Source organism: Hevea brasiliensis, chromosome 15 (genome assembly GCF_030052815.1).
Source record: "Hevea brasiliensis isolate MT/VB/25A 57/8 chromosome 15, ASM3005281v1, whole genome shotgun sequence".
Classification (NCBI taxonomy): Eukaryota; Viridiplantae; Streptophyta; class Magnoliopsida; order Malpighiales; family Euphorbiaceae; genus Hevea; species Hevea brasiliensis.
In genome coordinates this window covers 33,025,652-33,045,049 of record NC_079507.1, presented here as the reverse complement: position 1 = coordinate 33,045,049, position 19,398 = coordinate 33,025,652, and positions in this window count along the sequence as shown.

The following is a 19,398-nucleotide window of genomic DNA, read 5'->3' as shown; positions in this document are numbered from 1 at the left end:
ACACCAAAACTGCCAAAACCATAATTGTGCCAAGAATTCTGGGTTGTAACCAATCCGGTTAGCCTTAGAAAAATGGCTACAAAATTCCAAACGAAGTGATTTAAAAAGGGGATTAAAACTAAGACAATAAGGAATAGCTTTGATGAAGGACACTTAGCCAAATTTCCACAGTAACTAGACCAATGGAATAGTAGAAAACAGTTAACCAAAACTAAAATTTTAGATTTGCACCTAGGGAAATTAGAAATTGAATTGACAATCAATGCTAACAAAATTGACACCCAAAATGTGGTATATGAGTGCAATTAGAATTAATAAACCTATTTAGTAGGAAAAAGTCAACATTTTGACTTGAATAGTACAATGAATAGTGACTCAAAATGTAAAATTCAAAGGATACCATTTTAAGCAAATTTAAGGATACAATTAAGTAGGCATGAAATAAATTAATGGATTAATTATGAGATATGGTACTGAAACACTGTAAATTGTGTGTTTTAGTTGAAAAAGAGACTTGAAAGGGATCTTCAAAGGAGAAAAGAAAATTTGAGTAAACTAGTCGACAAAGAGGTTTGTGCACAACTAGTTTTTAATTGATTTTATTCTGAATATTTCATGCGATTAAATGACGTTATTTTCCTTATGTATTATGTTTATCAAGTAATTGGATTTATTTCAATGATTATTGAAATTGTTATAGTATGCGTGAAATTAGCTTTGTGAAATGGTATTTCAACAATTATTGAGCATTGTTGTGGATTGAATAAATTAGTTTTCGAAAAATTGTGATAAAATATGTTTTGAATGGTGATGAGTATAAAAAAATTATTCGATATTAGAATTGACATTGAATTGAATTGTGTTGTGATTTATGCTCACAAAAAGGATAAAGAGATTCATGATATTGTTTTATATCTCACTATGGATGCTTGACTAGGATATTACCTGTCTCTCTCATTTGTTGAGGAGACAATGAAGTTAGCTTTATTTTGATTACCATGGTACGTGCACATGCTTAGATTCTCCTCTTATTAGAGGTTAGATCTAAGTTTTTCATTAGCCCTTTCAAGAGTTGCATTATTGTACTGTGTAATGTGCACGATGATTCGACCTATCTGACCATAGGGAGTTAGAATCCCGATTCGACCTCCCCGACTATAGAAAGTTAGAATTGCTCTGAAGATGGCCCATATGGATTAGTCTTGCATAGTTAGTGAGATAAAGAATAGTTTTTGAATAGTAAGGAATTGTGATTTTAAATGACATTTGAGCATACTTGATTTGATTGAAATTAATATGTATTTCCACAAATTGTTGGAATTACTTTAAATGTCCAGTTATGATTTGATAAATTGAATTTATTGATTAGGGTCATTTAAACAAATGATTTATATTATTGGCAATGAATATTTTGATTTTTTGAATTTTGATAAATTTCAAGATTTTTAAATTATTTGCTATAATTTTTTCAATATACATTGTATTACATTTTAAATTATAGTTGTGAACTATTGAGTTCACCACTTAGCGGTAGCTTTGTATGCTGTTGCAGGTGAAAGTAAAGATAGAGTAGCCGAGTGAGATTTCCTGTAGCTGCGCCTTGACGACACTTTCGGATTAGCTCCGGGTATATTAGAGGTATACCCTTGTACATTAGATTTTGATGTATGCATGTAATTATATGTATGTAAATTATTTGAGCAGTTGTACAAGAACTATTGTAATATTATTTTGGGTATATAATTAAAATGCAAATTATTGTAATATTCAAATTTATTTATGAGTTTTGTAATTAATGTAAATAATTAAATTTTTGTATGTTGTGAATGATAAATTATTTTCTTTTATGAAATGAGATGATCAGTGTTGGTTTAAAAATGTGCCGGGTTGATTGCTGCAAATAATTTATGTGACACCCCTTACTCGTCTACAGATATGCCACACAGTGTGCCAGAGCAACAAATCTTATTTTATTACAAATTACACTTTTCTTAATTTATTTATTTATCACAAAGTGAAATTTATGTCATTTAATTTATTTATTGAAATTTTGAATTAATTTAAGGTTCCGAAAATTTTACAGAGAATCCGGCATAGTGCCGGCTAAAAATGGAGAAAACAGTTCTTCAGACCTTGTAGAAAACACTTCCAATAATTGTTTAAATCCACAACTCCAAATATGTCATCATTTCTCAATAAATTTCTCATCAAATTCTCAATAATTTCTCAATTTATCATTCATTTATTTCATATCAAAATCATACTCAGATTATGAATAAATACTCAAATTTTATCCATAAACACAAATTTACAAATAATCACATTAATATAAAATTACATTACAGAAGTTTTAAATATACATAATAAAATAAAAGTTTAATTATAAAGTTTACAAAAATTACAAAATGCAACTTAGTATCCTACCAAATGCACTGTAGCTTGAGAAGTGACACAGGACACTCGCAGATCTGATCCTCACCGGACCGAGGTCTACTGGGATCATGCTCTGTATCTGCAGTACCTATGCGTGGCAAAAGCAACGCGCTAAGCAATACTGCTTAGTAGTGCCAATAATAAAATAAAAAGAACTAAAAGAAATAAACATGCAGTGTATATGTTGATTTCTCATACGGACAAATTTTTGGTAATTATCTGTAGTATTACTTATTTAGTACTTTTACTTTAATACTTGATTAAAATTTATCAATATTTATTTTTAGTTGTCCAAGTAACCTCTGCCAGTGACTAAACTGGATAAATGGGTAAACTGGCACTAGGTATCAAGTACCTCGGGCCATCACACCATCGGTCACATAGTGTCTCCCGGTGTGCAATTGAACAGCTAACAAGCTGTAATAAATATTAGGCACAAGGCCAAGTATCACAATAAGGTCCGAATGGCTAAAAGCCATAAAATCACAGAATGGCCATTTAAGCCATAAATTACAGAATGGCATGATGCCATATGCAGTACTGCTAACATAATCCTATTAGCATGCCAACCTATCCAAACCAATCACATTAGGTCTACTAGGGCATGTTACACTTTTAAATTTTACAATTCTTTGAAATTAAAGTTTAATTGTTACTATTCATTTCATTAGTCAACTAAAATGTAGACTTTTTCATAGACAATAGGTATATTGGTTCTAATATCCCCAACATACCACATTTTGCATTCTAAAGTTGTTGGTATTAGTTGCCAGTACCATTTCAAAGCTTAGTTTTAGTTATTTACAATTTTCAAATTTCAAGCACTAAGTTTACTGTTCCATTGGTCATTTGTACAGTAGGAATTTGACAAAATTGTCTTCATGAAAGTTGTTCCTGTATATATCTTCTTTAATTCCCTTTTTGAATCACTCTATTTAGAGTTTTCTAGCTCAAGATATGCCAATTTGAACATGGCTTGCCGGATTAGTATCTGCCCAGAATTTCTGAGTAGAATCCCATTCTGCCAGATTTGGTAGCTCAATTTTGGCCAACAATTTCATTTGGTTAAGTCCAAAATTAGATTTTGTGTTCTACATGAAAGTTGCTCTAAATTGTCTAATCTTTTTATTGACATAAATTTCAGGTCAATTGGACCTTTCTACACTGAGTTATGACCAAATGAATGAACACTGTTCATTTGGTCATTTTGCCCAGGCAGAATGAATGGTACTCGGATTCGGTCAATTTTTAGGTCAGTCTATTGTGGTTTTCTGGGCAGGGTTCCTTCATCAAAGTTGTGCCATTATGTATCTAATTTCATGTCCAATTGGCCTTGTACCAATTGAACCTACCTAACTCCAGTTATAGTTGCCAAATCTACTGGACTCACACCTAGTCCTGCAGGTCACACTAGGCAGCATACCTAACTTCAATTCCCATGGCACAAATCACTTCACTTCCTAATCACACATAGCCAAATGGTCACTAATTGACCATTAGAACTTCCTTTCACCAATACATGAGCAAAATCTCAAATTTGTGCCCCAAACCCTAACTCCAACCATTTCAATTCTTCAAACACATACATCAATGGATCAATTCATACTCCCAATGATGCATACACAAAGTTTAAAGGATTAATTGACACTAACCTTCAATGGAGTCACTTCTAAGCTTGCTAAACCTCACTTTTTCTTCTTCTAATTGCTGCCTCAAGCTTGCTCTAGTGGTAGGGATAAATTTTTGTGAAGAGAGGATGAGATTTTAATGTTAATTGGAGTGGGGTTGAAAGCTTAATGAAGCTTTAATGGTGGATTGAGGTTGGAGAGGGATTTTGGCTGGGCTATGGGAGGAAGAAGAGTGCAGTTTTTCTTTCAATTTTCTGCCCATTTTACTCTTTTAATTGGGTCTATAAATATGTGTCACAATGTGATTGGATGGAAGTGTTTTAATGACATCATACTGATGTCAAAATTCTAATTTAATTCATTTTCTTTCCTTTTCTTTTCTACTTATTTTCAATTTAATTTTTAGCAATTTTTATTCATTTTTTATATCATAATAATTATTTATTTAACTAGACAAGTTGGCAAAAAATTATCTCTAAAGACGAAATGACCAAAATACCCTCCGTTTGGCTTATTAAGCCAAAATTGTCTGTACCGATCTAAAAATTTTTCTACGCATTTTCTTGGAATTCTAATGCCATCAAAACCTCAATGACTCTTCTCTGAAGTCCCAAAAATTATTTCACGAATTTTTCCCTCGGGTTTAAGGCTTCTAGCTGTGAAAATAGTAACTTCCCGTTAGGTTATCTATCGCTAGGGCACCAGCTCATTTAACTTGGTTGTATTTTATTTCTAAAATTTTTTTTAGATTTTTCTTACGATTATTTTAGTTATTTATGACTCCTCACTCTAGTCTAGATATAGTTCCAGACATTCTGGCTATCCGAACTGACACCGGTCACCGAAACAATAGAATATCCGAAATGGCTACAGTGAGGGTGTTATAATTTATTCATTGTTGGGATTGAATTATGTGGAGAAATGAATTTTATTGGAGTTGTGGTCGAGTAAAAATATTGGGAGTATATTTCTTTTCAAGTTTTGAAGAACTGCTTTTTTAAAATACAGCTGGCACTTAACAAAAATTTGGAAAAATTTTTGTAACACCAGATTTTAATCGAGAATTTAATTTATAACTTAGTGTCAATTAAAGGGTTTTAATACTTGATAAAAATTACCCACCAACTTAAAAATGAACGAAAATTATTTTAAAATTCCTTATAGTATATTTAATGGGTTACCAGTAGGCGAAGTATGGTAATTCATTAGGTGTATTATGGGATCATGTTATGCCTTTCGGAGGAGTAGGGTGTGACATGTTTAGTGGTATCAGAACAATGGTTTTAAAATAAATTTTGAACTGTGAATTTGAAATATTTTGTCGGTAAATACAACTGCTCAAATGTTTGATACATATAGTACATTTGCATCATAAATATGAACTAATGCAGAGAAATCTCCTTATGTAGGTTGTCCCGAGAAAAAAAGATTTTTGTGAATAGAAATGGAAGAGAGAGATAAAACAATAGAACAACCAGTAACAGTTGAGGCACAAGGGGAGGCCTTAGCTTCTCAGAGTGTCGAAGGCCCAATTGTACCAGCCCCTCCTGTATAAATTACCACACAAATGGCCCAGCAATTGGCCACCTTCTTTCAACAAATGGCTGATAGTCTGTCAGCTCAAGCCTAAGTACAGATTCAACCCCCACAAGGGCAACATGAAATAGAGAAGAGGGAGAAACCTATGGGTCAGAGCTTGAATAATAATTTGGGTAAGAGAAAAGAATTTGAGGAACCCCGAGCTCAGGGATATGACAGAGGCAGATCATCAGAACAGAAACCACCAAGGTCCAATCGTCGAACAAGTAGAAGTTCATATCCTCCTCGCATCTGCAACTCTTATGGCAAATTACATAGGGGTATTTGTCGTAAAGCCATTGGAGCCTGCTACAATTGTGGAAAGCTTAGACATTTTGCTAGAGATTGTACTAGAGCACATTGACCTGCTCTCTGAAGTTCATAAACAATTGGTCAAGGCCGAGGTAGAAATAGAGTTGGTACTCCTCGCAATCATAACATAGTGAATCAACTCAAATATAGTAGCGCACTAATCAGAGCGTCCACTATGTGCCAAGGAGAAAGAACAGAACCTTCGGATGTAGCTGCTGATAAGTTTTTAATTTTTAGAGGAAACAATTAGTTATTATTTGATCCCAGCACTACTTATTTGTATGTTAGTGTTAGAATTATATATTCTGTTGCTATTCCTTTACATGGGAATAAATTTTGATGCATCAGTGATTAGTCCTTTAAGATAAGGATTATGATAATAAGTGTAATTGAAATTAGTTTTGGAAAAGTTTGTCAGCGAAAGTATTTGCTAGCACACAAGAATTTATAAAGCTCATTGGTGAGCCTATTTAATGTAAGGCAAGAGGACCTAAAAGCAAGTTACAGTAATATAATTGCTCTAGATGAGGGCAAAGATGTTACTACTAGTAATTGTCAATGGATATGGTAATCAGAATAAGTTTTGGACATTAGTGAATTTGAAAAGAATAAAATGTAGGAAAGTTTGATCTATTGGAATGTATCGTAGTAACTATGCAATGTTATTAATGTTTGTACTGTAAGTTGCAGATTATAGTACTAACTTGAGATTATTGTGTAAAACTACGTAGTACCCAATAGCACACTAAGATAAGAATAGTTACCATGGCATCTGTTTTGGTACAATAATGCCAAGACAGAATTTTATTATTGGAAATGAGTTTGAAAATCCTAATATGGGATTTAAAACTCTAAAGTTAGAATATCTAAAGATTATAATTATAAGATAGCTAGAGTAATTGACTCAGTTATCTAACCCAAACTATGATACGTCAAGAATTGCTATAAGACTAAAGATTTTAGTATAGCAATAAATTAAAGATAGCATTGATAGTACAAGGTCATCCGATCTCAGATATGGGGTTTATAATTATTTTGATATTGTCATGGACCTTTGGCTCAAGGTTTAGTGAAAAATAGTATTATAATAGTATATTAGCGTAACAACAGGGCACAAAAAAAAATTTTGTTCCCCTGAATGGGGCAGGATGCTATGGATGATCATCATAGCTTGTAAAATGATGTTCTAATTAAGACAAGGATAAGATAAGAATAATTGGCCAGGTATTTCCTAGAAGAGCACAATTTTATTGTGCGAACCATAATGACTAGATTATGATTGGTGCCTGATAAGAGAAAAAGGACAGATCAGTAGGCTCCCTTCTTAAGGTATTAAAGGATAGGTTATAGTTCAGTACAAGAAGAAGTAATGATTGTAAATCAGTGAAAATTAAGCTATAAAATATCGATAGATAAAAGAAAGGTGTAAATGAAAATTAGAATAATTGGCTTAAATGTAACAAAGAAATATTACGAATATTAGTAAAAGTATTGACTAAAATGGTTAGAGGATCAAATCAAAGTAATATTGAAGTATAGTGGATTTATTAGGGATGATAAGAGGTGCTAAATCATGACTCGACAGTTAAATTAAAGAAGAAGATAAGATTGAGGAATAAAATAATTAAAGTTAAGTTGTGGAATGGAAAAATAAACAAATAGAATAGTAAGAAATGAGTTAAACAAAAGCAAACAAGATGGTGTAAGATAACAGTTATGAATCAATGGCCAATGACTAGATAAGTAATTCGAATACGACTACAATGGTCATTCAATAAGGAAACATGAATCAAAATATTAAATAGGACAATAGTAAGAGAGGATTAGTGTTATATAAACAAATTAAATGTTGTATTAGATTGTTAGAAGTATTACATAGACTCAAAGAAAAGAAGATTATAGGAGAGAAAAACTAAGTTCTCACTTCATAAGGTTATATGTGGTCCTAGAAAGAGTGGATCCGTTAGCTTCTAGATTTGCTTACCTCTAGAATTGAAATGAATCTAAATTTAACTTATGATAGAAGCTCATAAGAAATTTGGCACACTAGGTGAGCAATCGATGAGTAAATATTATTGGTTAAAGTGCTATGGACCATTATGTAGACTATGAAGCTACATAGAAATGTGAGAAAAACATGAGAAAACAAAACGTATGACTATTTAAGGACGGATAATGGGCACAATTTTGAGGATGAAATTTCTTTTAAGGACGGGAGAATTGTAACGCCTTCACATTGGACACTCCTGTACAGTCTACCATTCCGGCACCTGATGTCTACCCTGACAGTCAAGACGTCTGGAGCTATATCTGTAACACCCTCCCTGTAACACCCCTATGTTCGGCAGTGCATTCTACTGTTCTGGTGACCAGTGTGGTCCGGACAGCTAGGATGCCTAGAACTACACTTAAATATTAGTGAGGAGACATAAAATAATGAAATACAAGAAAAGAAATTATAAGAAAAATGAAAGAAAAATAATAGCAATGAAATGTAACCAAGTTAAACGAGCTGAGAACCATAGCGATGGGTGACCACACAAGGAAGTTGCGGCGTAGATCGTTGACTAGCCCTGGACCACAGGGAACCCTGGAAAATATTTTTAAGACATAAATAAACGTGTATTGAAGTATAAATATCATTAGAAATATCAAAGAAAAATTAATTAATTAGTACAAAGAAAAACGAGAAATCGAGAAAATGATAAAACTCGGTGTTACCGAAAACTAGGGAATGCAACCCTAATAGGGGCATTGTGGTCATTTAACACCCCGAGTTGTCTTTTGACCTAAATGTCCATTAAAAATAAATGATATTAAACTTTGAAAATACCATGAAAAATTAAAAAGAGATACATTATGTAAATAGTGAAAGTGTGATGGCCAAATTGCAAAAATTGGAAAGTTTAACATTAAAATAGATTTTTAATCAATTATTGCTCCACTAACATCACTTAAGTGGACCTTTAATCAACCTTTGAACAGAAAATTCTGTCATCTTCAACCTTTGGAAGAGTGGCCAAAATGAACTCCATGGGAGACTCCATGGCCAAACTCACATCCACACCCATGCATCCATGATTCAAGCTTCCTTTCACCATAAATCCTTCATTAAACCTTGCATACTCAGCTTGGGGAAAACATTGGCAGTAAAAAGAAGAAGTTTGGGTGAGGTTTTGAAGACTTCAAAAGTGGTAAGTGAGTGTTTTCAATTCTTGTTTCATTAAAAGTGTAACCAAGGTTGTGGGTACTTGATTTATGGAAGAATTTTTGAAGTTTGATGTTTTAATAGAGATGTACATTTTGGCAGCTATGGAAATTCAGTATATGTAGCTTGTTTTACTTGTTTATAGTTGTTTAAGATGTTGTTATTGATGGCAGCATGGATATGTGTATAATGGTTTGGAATTGGGTATGTAAATGGGGTATGTTCATGTGGTTAAATGATGAAAATAGACTTTGATGCTTTGGTAAACTGCCATGTTTGGCAGCCTATAATATCATGAAATTGTATGCGAGTATATATCATTTATTGATGAGATGTCATAATATTAAATTGTGGGCAGCATGTGTAGTTGCTATTGAGGTATGAGTATATGGAAGTGTATGTGTAATATTGATATTGAGGTATGTTGAATTTTGGTGGAAGTGAATGTTGAACTTGAATAGTGTATTGTGTGCATTGAACACTTGAGTGTTCTACCCAAAATGGTTGCTGGAATTGTGTACAATATATATAGAAGTGCCATGATTAAATGTTGAAGTATTGGGAGGAGGAGGATTGTCAAAATTGAAAGTGTAATTGTCAAATGCAGGTTGTGTGTATTAGCAGCACCAATGAAGCGTGAAACTAGACACCAAATAGGCCAACTTTCATGTAGAAATGTTACCTAAATTCTGCCTAGAAGGTAACTTGAAAAATGACCAAATCCAGATTAGTGACTTGAAAGCCTGGAAATTGACCATTTGGGCAGCAGTTAGTGTTTTGACCATAACTTACTCAAAACAGGTTCAAATGACCTGAAATTTTTACCATGAATAGTTTAGACATAGATCTACAATTCTTATAAAGAACCAAAGTCTAGAAATGGCCAAAACCAAGCCAAATAGCTTACATAAGTTCAGGTACCAAAACTGGCTGAACCAAAAATGACCTAAGCATACCATTTTAGTGCATTCTGTCCAGCATTGGTAAATTGACCATATCTTGGTCTATAAAACTCAGAATAACCTGAAATTTTGCCCCGCGTGTAATAAGAAATAGACCTACAAGTTTGTAGTTTGGACCAAAACCCGAAAATCGAGGAAACTAGGTCGTCTGGCTAGGTCAAAATAGTACACCGAAATCCAGTAAATTGTAATAAAATGCAATACACTTGAAAATGAATTTGGTAACTTATACCAATACTAAAGGGCTATAAAATGTGACATATTGGTAACATTAGAATTGACTCACTTAGAGTACATCAAGGGTTAACATTATAGGTTTACTAATGAAATGAATTGAAGAGAATAGTACCAAGAAAATTTAGATATTGGATTTTATGGTTGGAAACAAATTCATTGAGTATTGAAACACTTTAAATTGTGTGTTTCAGTTGATAAGGATATTGAGAAGCATAAAGAACATTGAGTCAAGGCCTAGGAGCGACTCAAATCAGGTTTGTGCACAACTAGTTTTTAACTGATTTTGTTCTGAATATTTCATATGATTAAATGACATATTTTTCTTATGTATTATGTTTAACAAGCATTGGATTTAATTCAATGATTATTGAAATTGTTATAGTATGTATGAATTTAGCTTTGTGAAATGGTATTTCCACAAGTATTAAGCATTGTTGTACGGAGTTGCTACAGGAAGTGTCACACCCAAATCTAGCAGAACCAGTTTTGCCCAGAATTTTGGATTCTGTCCAATCCGGCCAGTTATGGTGTTTAAGCCATAACTTGAGCTACAAAACTCTAAATGGAGTGATTCGAAAAAAGAAATGTAACTAGACAAAATAAGGAACAACTTTCATGAAGATAACTTTGCCAAATTCCTACTGTACAAATGACCAATAGAACAGTAAACATAAGGCTTGAAATCTAAAAATTGTGAATAATTAACACTAAGCTTAGAAATGGTATTGGCAACCAATACCAACAATTTTAGAATGTAAAATGTGGTATGTTGAGAGTATTAGAACCAATGTACCTATTGTCTATACAAAAGTCAACATTTTAGTTGACTAATGAAATGAATAGTAACACCTGAACTTAAGTTTTAAAAATTGAAAATTTTAAAAGTGTAACATGCCCTAGTACACCTAGCAAGATTGGTTTGGATAGGTTGGCATGCCAATAGGGTTCAGTTAGCAGTACTGCACATGGCATTATGCCATTCTGTGATTTCATGGCTTTTAGCCATTCTGTCATTATGTCGATACTTAGCCTTGTGCCTAATGTTATTACAGCTTATTAGCTGTTTTGTTGCACACCGGGAGATACATATGTGAGCGATGGTGTGACGGCTTGAGGTACTTGATACTCAGTGCCAAGTTACCCGTTTATCTAGTCTAGTCATCTAGTATAAGTTACTTGGGCAACCAAAAATGAAAGCGGATAAATTTAATAAAATTATGAATATAACAAATACAAAATAATTAAGATTACCAATAATGATCGAAAAATTGTCTGCATAAGACATCAGAACATGCACTACATATTTATTTTCTGTTATTTCTTTTCATTTTATTATTGGCACCACTAAGCATTATTGCTTAGCACATTGCTTTTTGCCACGCGTAGGTTCTGGAGAGACCAACCGAGAGCCCAGTAGACCACAGACTGGGTGAGACCTCCAGCAGCTCTGCATAGTATCCGTGTTACCTCACCATCATCAGTGCATTAGTAGGACACTAGGTTTTATTTTGATATTTTATAATTAACTTTTACCTTCTCATGTGCAATTGAAACTCAAGTAATGTATTTTGGTGTTAATGTAAATAGTGAGAATTGTGTTTATGAATGAAAAAAATTGAATATTTATGTATGACTTGTATATGAATATCATATGAAATGAATGATTGAGAAATAGAAATGTTGTTGAAAAATATTGAGATTTTGATGATGAAATGGAGTTTGGGATTGATTGAGAATCTTGGAAGTGTTTTCTTCAGGTTCCGAAGAACTGTTTTCTCCATTTTTAGCCGGTACTCTGCTAGATTTTCTATAAAATTTACGGAATCTCAAATAAATTTATGTTCTTCATAAATGATTTAAATGAATTATACTTCACAAATTGTATTTCATAACTATGAAAGAAATAAATAAGGAAAGATAAAAATAATTAAAATGATCGAAAAAAAAATGGTGTTCTGGTACACTATGTGGCATATCTTGCTCAGCTACACTGTAGGTGGGTAAGGGGTGTCACATTTAGTAGTATCAGAGCACGGTTTAGGCATTTATGGGCCTAGATAGAGTCCATACCATGCATTGCATTTGTAAGAGTCGAGGTGACAGTAATGCAGATCTGCTTGTCTTGTTATTTTGATTAGGATATGGACCCCACATCTCAGAGGGCAGTTGAGGAGAAAGTGGAGATTCATGCTCCACCTACAGCAACTAAGATTAGGGGTAGGGGAGAACCTGCTCCGCCAGCTCCAGCAGAGCCTGCTCAGCCTCCACAGGCCATGTTCCAACCAATGACCGAATTCTTCAGACAAGTTGTAACACCCTCACTGTAACCATTCCGTACATTCTACTATTTCGGTGACCGGTGTCAGTCCAGACAGTTAGAACGTCTGGAAAAAAATATTTAAACTAAAGTGATGAACCATAATTAACTCAAATATTAATAAGAAAAAATTAGAAAAAATTTTAGAAATAAAATACAACCAAGTTAAATGAGTTGGTGCCCTAGCGATGGGCAACCTAGTGGGAAGTTGCGGTTCTCGCAACTCGGAGCCCTAAACCTGAGGAAAAATTCATAAAATAATTTTTGGGACTCCAGAGAAGGGTCATTGAGGTTCCTATGGCATTAGAGTGCTAAGAAAATGCTTAGGAAAAATTTTCAATCAATACAGACAATTTTAGTCTGTTAAGCCAAACGGAGGTCATTTTGGTCATTTCACCTTTAGAGGTGATTTTTGGCTGACTTGTCCAGTTAATTAAATAATTATTATAACATAAAATGTGAATAAATATTGCTAAAAATTAAATTGAAAATGAGTAGAAAAGAAAAAGAAAAGAAAATAGAATAAATGAGAATTTTGACATCATTATGATGTCATTAAAACCCCAATGACCAATCACATTGAGACACATGTCCTTAACCCATTTAAAATGAATAAAATGGGCAGAAAATGAAAGAAAAAACCAGATTTCTTCTTCTTCCCATTTCCAGCCGTGACCCATTTCTTCCTCTATTAAAATTCCTTTCATTTTCTCTCTTCCAAACCTTGAATTTTCACCACTAAACCCTAAGTTCTCTTCATTAAAAATTGTCCTTATCTCTTGGGAAGGTGTTTGGCTGCTAAGAAAGTCAAAGAAAGTGAAGGATTTTTGAGTGGAAAAATTCTGCTCACAAGGTTAGTGACCAAACTTGTTTTATCTCTTTCAATTCATGTTGAAGGAGTGGTATTTAATGCAAATTTGCAAGAAAATTGAGTAAACATCATGTGTATGTCTTGCTTAAAATTTCAGCAGCCTTGAACTTGGTAGGGTTTTGAAGATTTCGTAGAATTAAAATGGTATTGTGGCTGCCCTTAACATTAATCTATTGTTTAGGATAGTGAAAGGCAAGTGAATGCAAGTTTTGAGATGGTTGAGCTAGGGTTTGGGTATGAAATTGAGACTTTAATCATGCAATGGTGAAAGTAAGTTTTAATGGTCAATTAGTGACCATTTGGTTAGGTGTGAATGAGAATTGAAGTGGTTTGTGTAGTGGGAATTGAAGTTAGTGTTGCTGCCTTGGCTGACCTACAAGACTGACCATGAGTTACCAAACTTAGGTTACCAAATCTGGCAGAACCAGTTCTACCCAGAATTTTGGATTTTATCCAATCCGGCCAGTTATGGTGATTAGGCCATAACATGAGCTACAAAACTTCAAATGGAGTAATTCAAAAAAGGAAATGTAAGTAGACAAAATAAGGAACAACTTTTATGAAGACAATTTTGCCAAATTCCTACTGTACAAATGACCAATCGAACAGTAAACTTAGTGCTTGAAATCTGAAAATTGTGAATAACTAACAGTAAGCTTTGAAATGGAATTGGCAACCAAGGCCAACAACTTTAAAATGCAAAATGTGGTATGTTGGGGATATTAAAACCAATATACCTATTGTCAATGCAAATGTCAACATTTTAGTTGACTAATGAAATGAATAGTAGCCATAAAATTTCAATTTCAAAGAATCACATAAATTAAAAGTGTTAAATGCCCTAGTAGGCCTAATGTGATTGGTTTGGATAGGTTGGCATGCTAATAGGGTTCTGATAGCAGTACTGCGTATGATGTATGGCTTCATTGCCATTCTGTGATGATAGCCTAAGGTTATATTGTTTATGATGTTATACTTAGCTTTATGCCTTATTGCTTTTATGTCTTATTAGGCATTCTGTTTGCAGACCGGGAGACACATTGTGACCGATAGTGTGACGGCCCGAGGTACCTGGTACCCAGTGCTAGTTTACCTATTTATCCAGTCCGGTCAATTTGTATAGGTTACTTGGGCATGGAAAAGTATAATTGTAATTGAATTGATTATTAATGAAAATAAGGAAATTAAAAATCAAGATAAAGATCAAGAATAACTACAATAAAATAAAGAAGCTCAAAATCATTAAGAAAACAATTAACAAAATGCATGAAGAAGTTAATATCATGAAAAGTAATTAGCCCTCGACTAAACAATAAGTTAGTAATTATTCATTTCTTATGAACACAATAACTAGGAAATTATTACTTTTATTTGCATATTATATTTTCTTGTATTATTGGCACCACTAAGCTTCATACTTAGCGCGTCGCTTTTGCAACGCGGAGGTACTGAAGATTTGGACAGAGAGCCCAGTAGACCATAGACTGGGTAAGGCCGTTCACAGTTCTGCTTAGTATCCATGTCACCTCACAGGCTACAGTGCATTGGTAGGACGCTAGGTCCCATTTTGTATTTTGTAATTTTTGTAAGTTTTGTAATTAAACTCTTATCTTATCGTGTATATTTGAAACAAATGTAATATAATTTTGTATTAATGTAAGTATTTGTAACTTGTGATTATAAATAACATATGAGAATGTATTTATGATTTGAGCCTGATGATGATGTGAAATGAATGAATGATAAATGGAGGAATTGTTAAGAAATTGTTGTAAATTGATGTGATATAAATGGAGTTTGAGAATGATTGGAAATTATTGAAAGTGTTTTTCACAGGTTTCGTAGAACTATTTTCTCCATTTTTAGCCGGCACTCTGCCGAATTTTCTATAAAATTTTCTGAGCTGCAAATTAATTTATAATATCAATAAATGATCTAAATGAGATCAATTTCATAAATTTCACTTAATTACTATAATAAATAAATTAAGAACTGATAAATATCAATGAGATAAATTATGGTGTTCTGATACATTGTGTGGCATATCTTACTCGACTACACTGTAGACGGGTAAGGGGTGTCACATTTAGTGGTATCAGCGCACGGTTTTGGCGTTTCTGGGCCTAGATCGAGTCCATACCATGCATTGCATTTGTAAGAGTCGAGGTGACACTAATGCAGATCTGTTTGTCTTTGTTATTTTGATTAGGATATGGACCCCACGTCACAGAGAGTAGTAGATGAGGAAGTGGAGAGTCATGCTCCACCTGCAGCTGAGACTAGGGGCCAAGGAGAACCTACTTCACCAGTACCAGCAGTGCCTGCATAGCCTCCACCAGCTATGTTTCAGCAAATGGCTGAATTCTTTAGACAGATGGCTAGGGTGATGCCACCACCACCACCTCCACAGCAGAAATCCCATCTGGAAAAAACTAAGAAAAATTGGGGCTGTGGACTTCATTGGTAAGAAAGAAGATGACTCGGTGGTGGCTGAGAATTGGCTAGACCACACCATAAGGGTATTGAAGCAACTGCATTGCACCCCAGAGCAGAACTTGGAGGGTGCTGTGTCCCTACTTCAAGATAATGCCTATCAGTGGTGGGATACCGTATCTAGTGAGGTCTGGCCAGAGTTGATAACTCGGGATTTCTTCCTTGCTGAATTTAAGAAGAAGTATGTGGGAAGTGTATACCTGGAAGACAAGAGAAGAGAGTTTATTAGTCTGAGGCAAAGACAGTTATGTAATGGCCCAGCCCACTAGTGATATTGTCCGCTTTGGACCGAAGCCCTCACGGTTTTAAAACGCGTTAATAAGGGTTACGAACCACCAACTTATAAACCCAGCATCTCTCCCGTGTTTTGCCGATGTGGGATTTGCCTAGGGTGTTACAATCCACCCCCCTTATGGGACTCAGCGTCCTCGCTGAGTTTTGCCCCACCATCATTCAAGGTTGCACGCGGAGCAGCTCTGATACCACAAATGTAATGGCCTAGCCCACTAGTGATATTATCCGCTCTGGGCCGAAGCCCTCACGGTTTTTAAACGCGTCACTAGGGGTTATGAACCACCAACTTATAAACCCAGCATCTCTCTCGTGTTTTGCCGATGTGGGATTTGCCTAGGGTGTTATCAGTAGTAGAGTATGAGAAGGAGTTTGTCAGACTAAGCCACTACAGAATAGAGATAGTCCCCACAGAAGCAGAGAGGTGCAGAAGATTTGAAGAGGGGCTAAATGACAATATCAAAATAATGATCACCGCCTTAGGGATTACGAATTTCACAAAATTAGTTGAAGCCGCACTGAAAGTGGAAAGGGTCAGAGTAAGTGAACAAAATAGGAAAGATAGACAGCGTAAGAGGGAATTTGCACCAGGGCAGTCAAGTATACCGACTGATAGTAAGAAGCTTAAAGGTTCTAGTTCACAAGATCAGACACAGGGCTAGAGAGGCCAGACTGGGATATCTATAGCTAGCTCCCCCGGCACAGTAACAAGGGGATTAGCCCTAGTGCCGGAATGTATGCACTGTGGTAGGAGACACAGAGGGGAGTGTCGACTGTTAACTGGAGAGTGTTTCAAGTGTGGGGCTATGGATCATTCCATAAGAGATTGCCCTCAGAGGAGTGGTTCAATAGCTCCAGTACAAGTTGATAGACTTGCCCCTACAGTTCAAAGGGGTAAAAGATCGAGAAGAGCAGAAACGGCTGACATTTCACAGAAAATTATTTCTGAGATAGTCGAAAGGCCCGAAGTCAGGGTGGCACCACAGGTATATGCTATGGAAGCTCAGGAGGAGCCAAACCCAGACATTGATGAGGCAATATAAGGAAGTGAAGAAGCAAGGAGGTAGCAATTGCACGATTACTTAAGTCAGGTAAATTTCGAGGATAAAATTTAAATTAGAGGGGAAGAGTTGTAACACCCTCACTATAACCATTCCATACATTCTACTGTTTCAGTGACCGGTGTCAGTCCGGACAGCTAGAACATCTAAAAAAAAAAAAATTTAAACTAAAGTGAGGAACCATAATTAACTCAAATATTAATAAGAAAAATTTAGAAAAAATTTTAGAAATAAAATACAACCAAGTTAAATGAGCCGGTGCCCTAGCGATAGGTAACCTAGTGGGAAGTTGCGATTCTTGCAACTAGGAGCCCTAGACCCAAGAGAAAATTCATAAAATAATTTTTGGGACTCTAGAGAAGGGTCATTTAGGTTTCTATGGCATTAGAGTGCTAAGAAAATGCTTAGGAAAAATTTTCAATCAATACAGACAATTTTAGTCTGTTAAGCCAAACGGAGGTCATTTTGGTCATTTCACCTTTAGAGGTGATTTTTGGCTGACTTGTCCAGTTAATTAAATAATTATTATAACATAAAATGTGAATAAATATTGCTAAAAATAAATTGAAAATGAGTAGAAAAGAAGAAGAAAAGAAAATAGAATAAATGAGAATTTTGACATCATTATGATGTCATTAAAAACCCAATGATCAATCACATTTTGACACACGTCCTTAACCCATTTACAATGAATAAAATGGGCAGAAAATGAAAGAAAAGACCAGATTTCTTCTTCTTCCCATTTCCAGCCGTGACCCATTTCTTCCTCCATTAAAATTCCTTTCATTTTCTCTCTTCTAAACCTTGAATTCTCACCATTAAACCCTAAGTTCTCTTCATTAAAAATTGTCCTTACCTCTTAGAAAGGTGTTTGGCTGCTAAGAAAGCCAAAGAAAGTGAAGGAATTTTGAGTGGAAAAATTCTGCTCACAAGGTTAGTGACCAAACTTGTTTTATCTCTTTCAATTCATGTTGAAGGAGTAGTATTTAATGCAAATTTGCAAGAAAATTGAGTAAACATCATGTGCATGTCTTGCTTAAAATTTCAGCAGCCTTGAACTTGGTAGGGTTTTGAAGATTTCTTAGAATTAAAATGGTATTGTGGCTGCCCTTAACATTAATCTATTGTTTAGGATAGTGAAAGGTAAGTGAATGCAAGTTTTGAGATGGTTGAGCTAGGGTTTGGGTATGAAATTGAGACTTTGATCATGCAATGGTGAAAGTAAGTTTTAATGGTCAATTAGTGACCATTTGGTTATGTGTGAATGAGAATTGAAGTGGTTTGTGTAGTGGGAATTGAAGTTAGTGTTGCTGCCTTGGCTGACCTACAGGACTGACCATGAGTCCAGCAAGTTTGGGCAGCATTAACTGGAGTTGTAGAGGTTCAATTGGTACAAGGCCAATTGGACATGAAACTAGACACATAATGGCATAACTTTTGTGAAGAAATCATGCCCAGAAAACAAGATCAAGTTGACCTAAAAATTGCTCTAATCCGGGTGACCTGCATTCTGTCTTGGCAAAATGACCAAATGAATAGTATTTATTCATTTGGTCATAAATCAGTGTAGAAAGGTCCAATTGATCTGAAATTTTACCAGAAGAAAGCTGAGATATAGACCTACAACTTTCATGCAGAACAAAAATCCAAATTCTAAACATAACCAAGTCAAATTGCAAACTAAACTTAGGTTACTAAATCTGGCAGATCCAGTTTTACCCAGAATTTTGGATTCTGTCCAATCCAGCCAGTTATGGTGTTTAAGCCATAAATTGAGCTACAAAACTCCAAATGGAGTGATTCAAAAAAGGAAATGTAAGTAGACAAAATAAGGAACAACTTTTATGGAGACAATTTTGCCAAATTCCTACTGTTCAAATGACCAATGGAACAGTAAACTTAGTGCTTGAAATCTGAAAATTGTGAATAACTAACACTACGCTTTGAAATGGAATTGGCAACCAATGCCAACAACTTTAAAATGCAAAATGTGGTATGTTAGGGATA